The following is a 10,689-nucleotide window of genomic DNA, read 5'->3' on the forward strand; positions in this document are numbered from 1 at the left end:
TGACGACGAATAACTGGAAAACACCTGTAGCATCGGACTCGGAGCTTTACATGAAGCTAGCTGATAAACTATGTTCGATGATCCACCGACTAGTCACTAGTGTGGTGTTTAATTAGCTAGCTGTCCATGGTCGGATAGTAGGCGTAGGTTGCGATGCCGCAGTTGGCGCCGTTCCCGCGCGCGATGCGCATGTAGCCCCCCTCGCCCCACCCTGTTCCCCACTGGTTCTTCAACACCCAGTACTCCTGCCCGCCGCAGTCCGGCCCCGTATCCGACCACCGTCACAGCGTGGTTGAGCCTCTGCCCGCATGACGAGCTGCCGGCGTACACGCCGCTCCTGTAGTGCCGGAAGTCTGGGTCCGTGGCCTCCAAGGCCACGGCCACCGGCTGGCTGGCCGCGAGCCACTGCAACGCGCCCTCGTCGCCGTATAGGCGCGCCCACCGTGGGGCGCCGACAGAGGCGGCCGAGTTTGGCCTGACGCCGCCGCTGCGGCACGCGCCCTGCTGGCCGCTATACGCGTAGGCCGCCTCCGGCTGTAGGCCACCGCTGGCGGCCACATAGCGGAGTGCGGCGTTGATGTCCCCGCCGCTGCAGGTGTTGGCGCCGCCCGTGCAGTCGAGGACTTGTTGCTCCGACATGGAGATGAGGTTACCGGTGCCAATCTTTACCAGCCCCTCCGTCGCCGCCACCGCCGCGAACGCCCAGCAACTTCCTGCGCGCGCACGCGCATACGTGTAAACATTTAGTATTAATTTGCGAGCTGTGGCGTATGCCATGCATGCACTGCAGCTGCAGAATTATACGTACTACGTACCGCAGAAGCGTTGGTTCTTGACTTGGGTGACGGCGCCCTGGGCCCTCCAGTCCACGCTGTCCGGCATGTACTGAAACTGGCCACTCCTCAGAGCGGCAGCCTTGGACACGTTCACCGCTGCCAGCGTCGTGTTGCCCCCAGGATGAAGCTGGTGACGGTACCCGAGGTGCGTCTCCAGGAACTCGTCGTCGGTGAGGTCGGAGAACTGGTTGAGCCCGAGCGTGTACGTCAGGTTGCCCGCCCGGTTGACAGCGTCGACGTGCTGCACGTTGGCCGCGAACACCTCCCGCCGGCGCGATTTCTCGTCGGCGTCCGTGTAGGCGCGCCCGAACTTGGCCATCCACCGCTCGTGCCTGGCGGCCAGGGCCAGGGAGGGCGCCGTGGCGTCGACAACGACAGCGGCGGCCACGAGCGCGAGCACGAGCAGAAGCAGCGCGCCACACGAGCTGGGAATCGGGGCCATTAGTTAGTTCGCTCTGTAGCGGTTCACGTGCTAGCTAGCTAGCTAGCGGATTGAGTGTAGTGTGTACGTAGCAACCATGCGGCGCGCGCTCCTATTTATACGCGCGTGGACGTCGAGCAAGATGGAGCGGATACGAAATCGATCGCCGTAGGTGGTCGATCGATCGATCGCCGTCGTCGCGCGCATGCAGCATCATTATTGCATGAGGGAGTGCGTTCGTGCGCCGTAGTCGACCATCCGGCGGCTGCTCTTGTCTCTCGGTAGCAGTAGTATCTTCTTCCTCTGATGAGAAGATTTTTACTGTTTCCCGGATGGTGCGGCAGAGTGCTCCAGCCCACTACGACGGACGGACGGATACCGTCGCATGCGCGCGGATGCACGGCGAAGTGGAGGAGCCGGAGGAGTTGCTTTCTGATCGAAACGGGTCGGCGTGCGCTTTGCTTGCTTGCTTGCTTGCTTGCTTGTCCATTCTTATTTTTATTTTTTGAACGGGTCAAAAGGTGGCGTGTGAAATGGAAATCGCGCGGGCTGCGTAGTCGGGGCACTCGCAGAATTTCTACACATGGACGGATTGGTTTATTTGGATTCCAACAGAATTGCGTAGAGTGCTCTGTCCTATTAATTATAGACGGCTCTGTTCGTGATCTTACCCCGCCCAGCCCTAAAACTGTCATCTGCCTACTGCATGGGTTGAGTGGTTTATTTGGATTGAACGTGCCATTGTTTGACGCCGAGATGTCTCTCCATCGGGATCATCAACTTTGCATGTGAGGGTTGATGGACACGGAGCATTGTCACGGTGAATTCATGGTGGAACGTCATAGTATGAGACAGACGCATATCTATTGCGATATGCTTATACTTAATTTGTATGAGGTGCTCAGATTAACGTTTTCAAGGAATTTCACTTCTTCCATCTCAACTGATTTAACCCCTTATTTGGTTCATGTCCGGGGGCGGATGATATTGTATGGGTGTGAGCTTGAAACAAACAGGGGGCTGGCTATGCATCAGGTACCTGGAAAGAAAAAAAACTTCCATCAGTCACTTCTATTTTAGACCGTCCGATCTTCATCCAACGGCTGTAAACAGATCTGACACTGTCCATCTTCTACATCTGGTTTCTTCTTCGTCATGTGTAGCCACCGGCCAGCCCAGGCCGCCGCATGCCTCCGTCCCCCGCAGTTCGGCTGGCGCCACCTCACCGCCCCGCCCTCCCCTCCATCGCTTCCCACCGTCGTGCTGGCCACCACCCCGGCCATCCCTCTAAGCCTTGCCGCATCAAAAACAACTCCGGCGATCACCTGCCCCCACCCCCCACCCCCAAGATAGATAATGCGGCCATGGCTCCCCCCTAAGATAGATTCTCCGGCGAGCTCCAACGGGAAGGAATGAAAAAAGAAGGAAGAAGGTGACTAATGCGTGAAAAAATTCGGTACCTGAGAATTAGCAAAACCGAACAAACGGCCCTTTAGTATTGTTCACAAATATGCACGAGGATTGCTATGTTGAGCATGTGATCACAACCTCCTATTGTGCCATTCTTATCGGGCTTGCTCTGATGACGCCACGATGGCAGTACGGGCTCACAGACCGGTGCAACAAGGATTTAAATATGGGGCCATGTGGCTTCGGGGGGCGGCTGATTATAAAGAGCATCTTGAAGGCGCCTAGTCCGAGAGGGGAGGACGGGTGACTTGTCCCTTGAGGCTACTTGGGATAACCTTCGTAGGGTTGCTGGCTCCTTGAAGGTTTGGAATCGGGACTTGTCCAGTTCGGTTTGGAAGTAGATCAATAAATTGGAGCGTCGGTTGCGCTCTATACTGTCGACCCTGGTATCTGATGCACTCTGGTTGAAGAGAGGGACATTGAGTCACGGTTGTGCGAGCTCTTCGAGCATGAGAAAATTATGGCGCGTCGGCGCTCCAGAGTGGATTGGCTCCTTGAAGGGGGGCGAAACACAAAGTTTTTTCATGCACATGCTAGGTCACACAAGGGGAATAATAAAGTTCATTCCTTGCTAGGTGAGGATGCCTCTTTGTGTGATTCACAAGGTGAAATCAAAGGTATGATGCAAGAGTTTTATGAAAATAACATTGTCTCCGAGTCTTGTGATGTTGTTGATGCTACTCTTGATGCTATTCCACAAAGTTTCACATGAGATCAATGACAACTTGTGCAAAGCCTTATACTGAAAAGGAGATCAAGGTTGATCTTGTGGTGTTGTTGATGCAGCTCTTCATGCTATTCCTCAAAGCTTCACATGAGATGAATGACAACTTGTGCAACCCGTATACTGGTAAGGAGATCAAGGCTGCTCTTTTTCAGATGGGTCCAACAAAATCCCAAGATCCGAATGGTTTCCAAGCTCTCTTTTATCAGATTCACTGGAATTTTATGGGGAGAAAATTTTTCATGTTGTTAGAAGCTTCTTAGAAGAGAGGGACATTGAGTCGTGATACGTCTCCAACGTATCTATAATTTTTTATTGTTCCATGCTGTTATGTTATCTGTTTTGGATGTTTTATATGCATTAATATGCTATTTTATATGATTTTTGGGACTAACCTATTAACCTAGAGCCCACTTTCAGTTTTTGTTTTTTCCTTGTTTTACAGTTTCGCAGAAAAGGAATACCAAACGGAGTCCAAACGGAATAAAACTTTCGCCATGATTTTTCTTGGACCAGAAGACACCCAGGAGACTTGGAGTACAAGTCAGAGGAGCCTCAAGGTGGCCACAAGGATGGAGGGCGCGCCCCCCGACCTTGTGGGCCCCTCGTAGCTCCCCTGACCTAATTCTTTCACCTATATATACTCTTATACCCCAAAAACATCCAGGGAAGCCACGAAGCCACTTTTCCATCGACGCAACCTTCTGTACCCGTGAGATCCCATCTTGGGGCCTTTTCTGGCATCTTGCGGGAGGGGAAATCGATCACGGAGGGCTTCTACATCAATACCATTGCCTCTCTAATGAAGCGTGAGTAGTTTACTTCAGACCTACGGGTCCATAGCTAGTAGCTAGATGGCTTCTTCTCTTTCTTTGATTCTCAATAAAAAATTCTCCTCGATATTCTTGGAGATCTATTCGATGTAATACTCTTTTGCGGTGTGTTTGCCGAGATCCGATGAATTGTGGATTTATGATCAGCTTATCTATGAATATTATTTGAATCTCCACTAAATTCTTATATGCGTGATTTGATATCTCTGCAAGTCTTTTCGAACTATCGATTTGGTTTGGCCAACTAGATTAGTTTTTCTTGCAATGGGAGAAGTGCTTAGCTTTGGGTTCAATCTTGCGGTGTACTTTCCCAGTGACAATAGGGGCAGCAAGGCACGTATTGTATTGTTGCCATCGAGGATAAAAAGATGGGGTTTTCATCATATTGCTTGAGTTATTTCCTCTACGTCATGTCATCTTTCTTAAGGCATTACTCCGTTCAATATGAACTTAATACTCTAGATGCATACTGGATAGCGGTTGATGTGTGGAGTAAAAGTAGTAGATGCAGAATCATTTCGGTCTACTTGACACGGACGTGATGCCTATATTCATGATCGTTGCCTTAGATATCTATCAATTGCTCGACAGTAATTTGTTCACCCGCCGTAATAATTTCTATCTTGAGAGAAGCCTCTAGTGAAACATATGGTCCCCGGGTCTATTTTACATCATATTACTTTCCCGTCCACTTGCCAATTTTTGTCTCCGTTCCTTTACTTTGCAATCTTTTACTTTCCGTTCCATAAACCAAAAATATTACTTTACCATTTATCCATCTCTATCAGATCTCACTTTACGAATAATCATGAAGGGATTGACAACCCCTTTGTCATGTTGGTTGCAAGTTGGTGTTTGTTTGCGCAGGTATTCGGTGACTTGTTGCGTAGTCTCCTACTAGATTGATACATTGGTTCTCAAAACTGAGGAAATACTTACGCTACTTTGCTGCATCACCCGTTTCTTTTCAAGGAAAAACCAACGCAAACTCAAGAGGTAGCAAGTCACAATTGTGCTTATCCTTGAAGGTTTCCGTGACTCTTTTATTGTGTTAATTCCTAAAGTTGCACGACCGAAGCATTTGAAATTTTAGACCTATATAAGTATATGCAACGTGCTTTACAAAACTGCCTCCAAAGTTTTGGCTAACTGTCTGAAGTTGCTTTTGCATGTTGTCATCTAAGAGTTTCAAAGTGCTTTTTTGCCTGGCGGATTGAGCACGATAATGCCCTGATTGCTTACGACTCCCTACATAAGATGTCAACAAGCAAGACAATTTTTCTTTGCCATGAATATTTGTATGATGAAGGCATATGAGTGGAGTTATCTTCATGGCTGCCTCTCCAAGCTTGTCTTTGCTCTGATATGGATCAGCTCGGTGATGAGGTGTATGACCAATGTCAGATATGCTATCAGATTCAATGGTGAGCTTACTGCTCCGGTTGTCCTCTTGAGAGCGATTCGTTAAGGAGACCCAATCAGCCCCTACATGTTTCTTTTGTGTACTTAAGGCATGTCAAGTCTATTAGTTAAGGAGAATTGCCGCTAGCTACTGGTATTAGGAATGGTCGCTCTAGTCCACCCATCTCACATCTCCTTTTTCCTGGCATCTTCTTTGCAAGAAGTGACATGTGTAGTGTGGATGCTTTGGAATCTACCCTAAACCTTTATTGTAATGGGTCTGGTCAGTTGGTCAAGAAAGACAAAACCTCATTGTCCGGAAGGTGTCAATTAGAGGGTTAAAACCAGATTGGGAATATCAAACGAATCTTCCAATGACACATACCTTGGTTATTTATAAGATTTTTGTTGTTTCTGTGCAAGGCTAGAATATGTAGAGCCCGTATGCGAGAAAAGTTTGGAGATGATAAAAATGTCTTCAGCATCAGCTTGCGGCGTTGTAACTTTTTGTCTCCTAAACTTTGGCTATGCGATTTTCTGTCCAGATTCTCAGGTCAGAAGGCCACTGTTCTTATGGTGACATTTTTGCATATCTGGGAGGCATGCACTTATGCCAAGAAAAATTCGGATGCTCCTCATCCTCGATGTACAGTGAAGAAGATCGAAGCTTATGTTTATATGATTCCGCAGCATCTCTACCATCCTGCTGTAGTACTATGCGTAATTTGATCTTTTTGGATCTTAGTCGCTCACGTGTTGAGGTCATTGACAGGGACCACGACGGCCGTTGTGTGGCTGCCTGTAGTGAACCTATTCTGCGTGTTTTGGAACCTGAAATGATGGACGCATTGGCCATTTGAAGAGTTGTCTTTCTGGAGTGTGATGAACAATTTTTTTATGTTATCTTCACCATGGATTGCTTATCATTAGTGCAACGATTGAACTCTCCAATCCAAGATGGATCCTCATTGGCTCGGTTGTTGCAACTGGCGTCTTCACCTCAATGGTCTTCAAGCATATTCTATTAGTATGTGTGTTTTTCATTCTGGAGCATAGCGATTCGGTGTGGGTCGACCCGTCAAGAAAAAAATTCACAAAAAAACTAGAAAAATTCTAATTTTTTTCCATGGTAGACAATTTATTGCGTGAGGCTCGCTCTAAATTTTAAAAAAATTCCTTATTTGACATTATCTTAAAATCTGCTTCCTTATTTGACACTGGAAAAGTTTTTTTTCCCTATTTGACACAAGTTCTAAATTTTATTTCTTATATGACATTTTCATCCATTTTGAGCCTAAATGACATCTGAAAAGACTCTTTTGCCCCTCATGTGGTATGTGTGTGGAAAGTAATAGCGCACACACGCAGCATCAGTGCGAGGGCAGGAAAACACACGCAGCAACACATACACATGCACCAACACACACGCACGCGCACACACACGCAACAACACGCACGCGCACGTGCACACACACACACACATGCACGCGCACACACGCAGACAGCACATAGGCACGCAACAGCACACACACGCGCACGTACACACACTGCAACACACATGCACACACACATGCAGCGGCAGCACACATGTGCGCGTGCACCCACACACGCAACAACACACGCGCGCGCACACAAATACCGCATGAGGGGCAAAATCGTCTTTTCAGGTGTCATTTAAGCTCAAAATGGACGGAACTGTCGTATAGGGAATAAAATTTAGGATTAGTGTCAAATAAGGAAGAAAAACTTTTCCAATGTCAAATAAGGAACCGGATTTTAAGACTGTCAAATAAGGAATTTTCTCTCAAATTTTAGCTCATTTAGACATCTGACTAACTCTCAGCAAAAAAGACAAATCGGGTCAAAACAGTACATGAACAATAAACTGTTTTACAAATCCGAATTTGTTTTTTTTTGCTGAGAATTGCTCAGTTGCTCAAATGATTTGAAAATTGGGACGGACCTCACGCATCAAATTTTTCCACCATGGGAAAAAAATAGAATTTTTTGAATTTTTCTAGTTTTTATTTTGATTTTTTATTCAACACAGGTGCAGATGAGTCCGGGCTTAGAAAAGGATTTTCTTTATAATGTTGTCAATTGATCAATAAAGTGCCCACGTTAAAGAAAGGATTGTGGGCCAGGCCGGGAGTTAGATCGAGCCAATATAATTGGGCACAATTGGCTGGGAACGGTTTATACACAAGACTATAGGAGAACGCCTCTACAACGCTTAAGGGGCTACTTCGCGTAACAGCGCTCACACTTTGTCTGCATGGGTCCGCACAATAATAATCGATCGCTGCTCCTCCACACTCGCTTGCCCGCTTGCTCAGGTAGTTTTTTTGGCTCAAATTTTCCTACAGGGTTGGTCTGCCGTCTAGGTAAAAAAGGATCGCTTTTTTTATTTTGAAAAAGTTTGCGAATTTGAAAATTGTTCATGGAATTCAAAGATTCATGAAAATGCAAAAGGTTCAGGAATTTTTAAAATGACACAAATTTGAAAAGTTCACAAATTCGAAAATTGTTCACAAAATTCACAAAAAGTTCATGAATTTGAAATAATTAACAAAATGCAAAAATGTTCATGTATTCAAAAAAAGATCACGAATTTGAAAAAAAATCACAAAAATGAAAAGGTTTGTGGTTTTGAAAATTGTTACGATTTTAAAAAAATTCAATGAATTTGAAAAAAAATGAAATTTGAAAAGAAAAATATGATAATGAAAATCAGTACAAAAACCTGGAAAAAACAAAGATAAAACCGGCCAAAAGCTTATAGAAGCTTTACATGAACCAGAGGGAACCACAGGTTACAGCAATACAGCGCCAAATAGGGTGTCGCAGATTATACACCTTAGTGAATGGGATGCAGACCAGCGGCCCAGATTCCGTGCCCACTGAGTGTCGTGCACAAGAATGATTATTCGGATAACTGACTGTTTTATGTACTTACTGCCTTTTACACGGTGGCAACGGCTATCAACCCAATTCCATGTATATATGTTCATGCATTTATCCACTTTGCATGTGCTAGCCTCTTTCTTTTTTCATGCAAGCTTCTCCCAACATGAAATGCTTGTCACATGCCACAAAAAGGCCACGTGGTTAAAATGCCAAGTAGATCATAAACGACATGCTCAATTCAACAATTTTAGATACAACACAAAGATACAAGCCACTAGGACAGTTATACAGTACCTAGCTATAACTTAATTAGATACAAATGCACTGAGACTGTCGTAAGTGTCACATATTTAGATGTTTTAATCAGCTTGCCCTATTGGCTTTCCCACAGTAGTGCCAAATAGGAAGTAGAACTGGCAACCGAAGCAGGCACTGGAATCGTCTGGAAGCATCGCTATTCACCAGAACTGAAATGAATGACAGTTCTTTCGAGAGGGAGACTAAAACCTACTGTTATACATTTTAGGTTTTCCTTTCAACCGTGTCATTTTGGTGCAAACCTGCAGCACTATCTGAAGTAGGACCACTAACATGATAAGAATAGGACTGGCATACTATGTACCTGAAAGTGCATCCTTCAGAGATTCAGCATACAGACGTCACGTTTTCAGTTAGAGGGTCAGGTTCCGCGAGGCATGCATCCATGTGCTCGGATATCAGACCGGTCAGAGCTTGGATTAAAGACTGCGGATCAAATATGACACCCACCTTCGTGTCGCGTACAGATTTCACGGTTAACTGCAACATACGACAGCGAAATGACTGATTTTAGTAAAAGCGTAGTGACTACAGAAGCTTGTGACCAATGCCATACAGGTCAAGGATCCAAGACAAAGCAGCAAGTAGAGAATTAGGCATCAACATCAGTCATGATTACGGTAAGGTCTAAGGGGACTATGACAGTTTTTATGGCATAAAAGTTTGTAATGTTGTGATTCTAAAGTAAGCTTGTTTAACCAGGTTTATCTAAAAAAGCTGCAACAGGAAACAGTGTAAAATCTGCATCAATTACCATTATTTAAGCAACAATGAACTTATAATCTGATCTAGATTCTGTTTTACATAATGGGGATGAAGATCTATAGGTGCAACTGGATTGTGCGATGAAAATCCCAAGCAGCATGGAAACAAATTAAAAACTAGTGTACCAACAGGTTCCAAAGTGGGAAACAGTGTAAAATCTGCATCAATTACCATTATTTAAGCAATAATGAACTTATAATCTGATCTAGATTCTGTTTTACATAATGGGGATGAAGATCTATAGGTGCAACTGGATTGTGCGATGAAAATCCCAAGCAGCATGGAAACAAATTAAAAACTAGTGCTCGTTGAACTCCTTCTCGGCAGCCACCCTCGCCGCCTCGTACTCCTTATGCTCATTGAACTCCTTCTCTGCAAGCCACTTCTTTACATGCTCATCCAAGAGGGTTTCGTCTGCCAACATGATCTTCGCATCCTCCGCGTCCCATGCGAGTTGCAACCTCTCCTTCTCAAGCTCAATCTCAACAAATTTCTTAGCCTTCTCGAGCTCCCATTTGATCGCCGCCTCTTACTTCTCCAACTCGATCTTCTCCCTCTCAATTTCCAGCTTCTTCTCCACCCTCTTCCGGTCCCCATCCATCTTCTCCTTTTGCGCATCCAACATGAGCTTCTACCTCTCCTCTTTCTTGTTCTCCCTCGCCGAAAAAATGCCGGCCCATCTGGAGGACATTTTTGTAGCCGCGGCGTCACAGGAGGACCTTGCCTTCTCCCACTTGTTTCCCATGACTTGTCGCTTATCCTTTGGCACGATGGCTCTCCCATTCTCGACGACAATATCGTCCTCTTCATCGTCCAACCCAATAGATTGGTGGGAGCTTGAGCCATCATTCCTCTTCTTGCCGGCCTTGAGATCGGCCACAAGTTGTGTCCACTTTGGCACTCCATTCGATATGATCCAACAATGGCTAAAAGCAAACGGCTTCTCCGTTTCGTGATACAAAGTGGCCGCCACCACCGTCTATCAAACATATGTATGAGCACAAGAATGCAAGC

The 10,689-nt window shown here is 45.9% G+C and overlaps 1 long non-coding RNA gene and 1 pseudogene across 1 annotated transcript; both read right to left on the reverse strand.

Annotated features, from left to right (window-relative positions):
* Positions 1-1,344, reverse strand: LOC125541273 (annotated as a pseudogene).
* A 7,446-nt stretch (positions 1,345-8,790) lies between these two features.
* On the reverse strand, positions 8,791-10,669 carry LOC125536362. The gene is made up of 2 exons (XR_007295012.1): positions 9,215-10,669; positions 8,791-9,046 (listed from the first exon to the last, which is right to left on the reverse strand). It is a non-coding gene; the product is annotated as an uncharacterized LOC125536362 (long non-coding RNA).
* Positions 10,670-10,689: the final 20 nt, after the last annotated feature.

The sequence above is a fragment of the Triticum urartu genome, chromosome 2, assembly GCF_003073215.2.
Source record: "Triticum urartu cultivar G1812 chromosome 2, Tu2.1, whole genome shotgun sequence".
Lineage (NCBI taxonomy): Eukaryota > Viridiplantae > Streptophyta > Magnoliopsida > Poales > Poaceae > Triticum > Triticum urartu.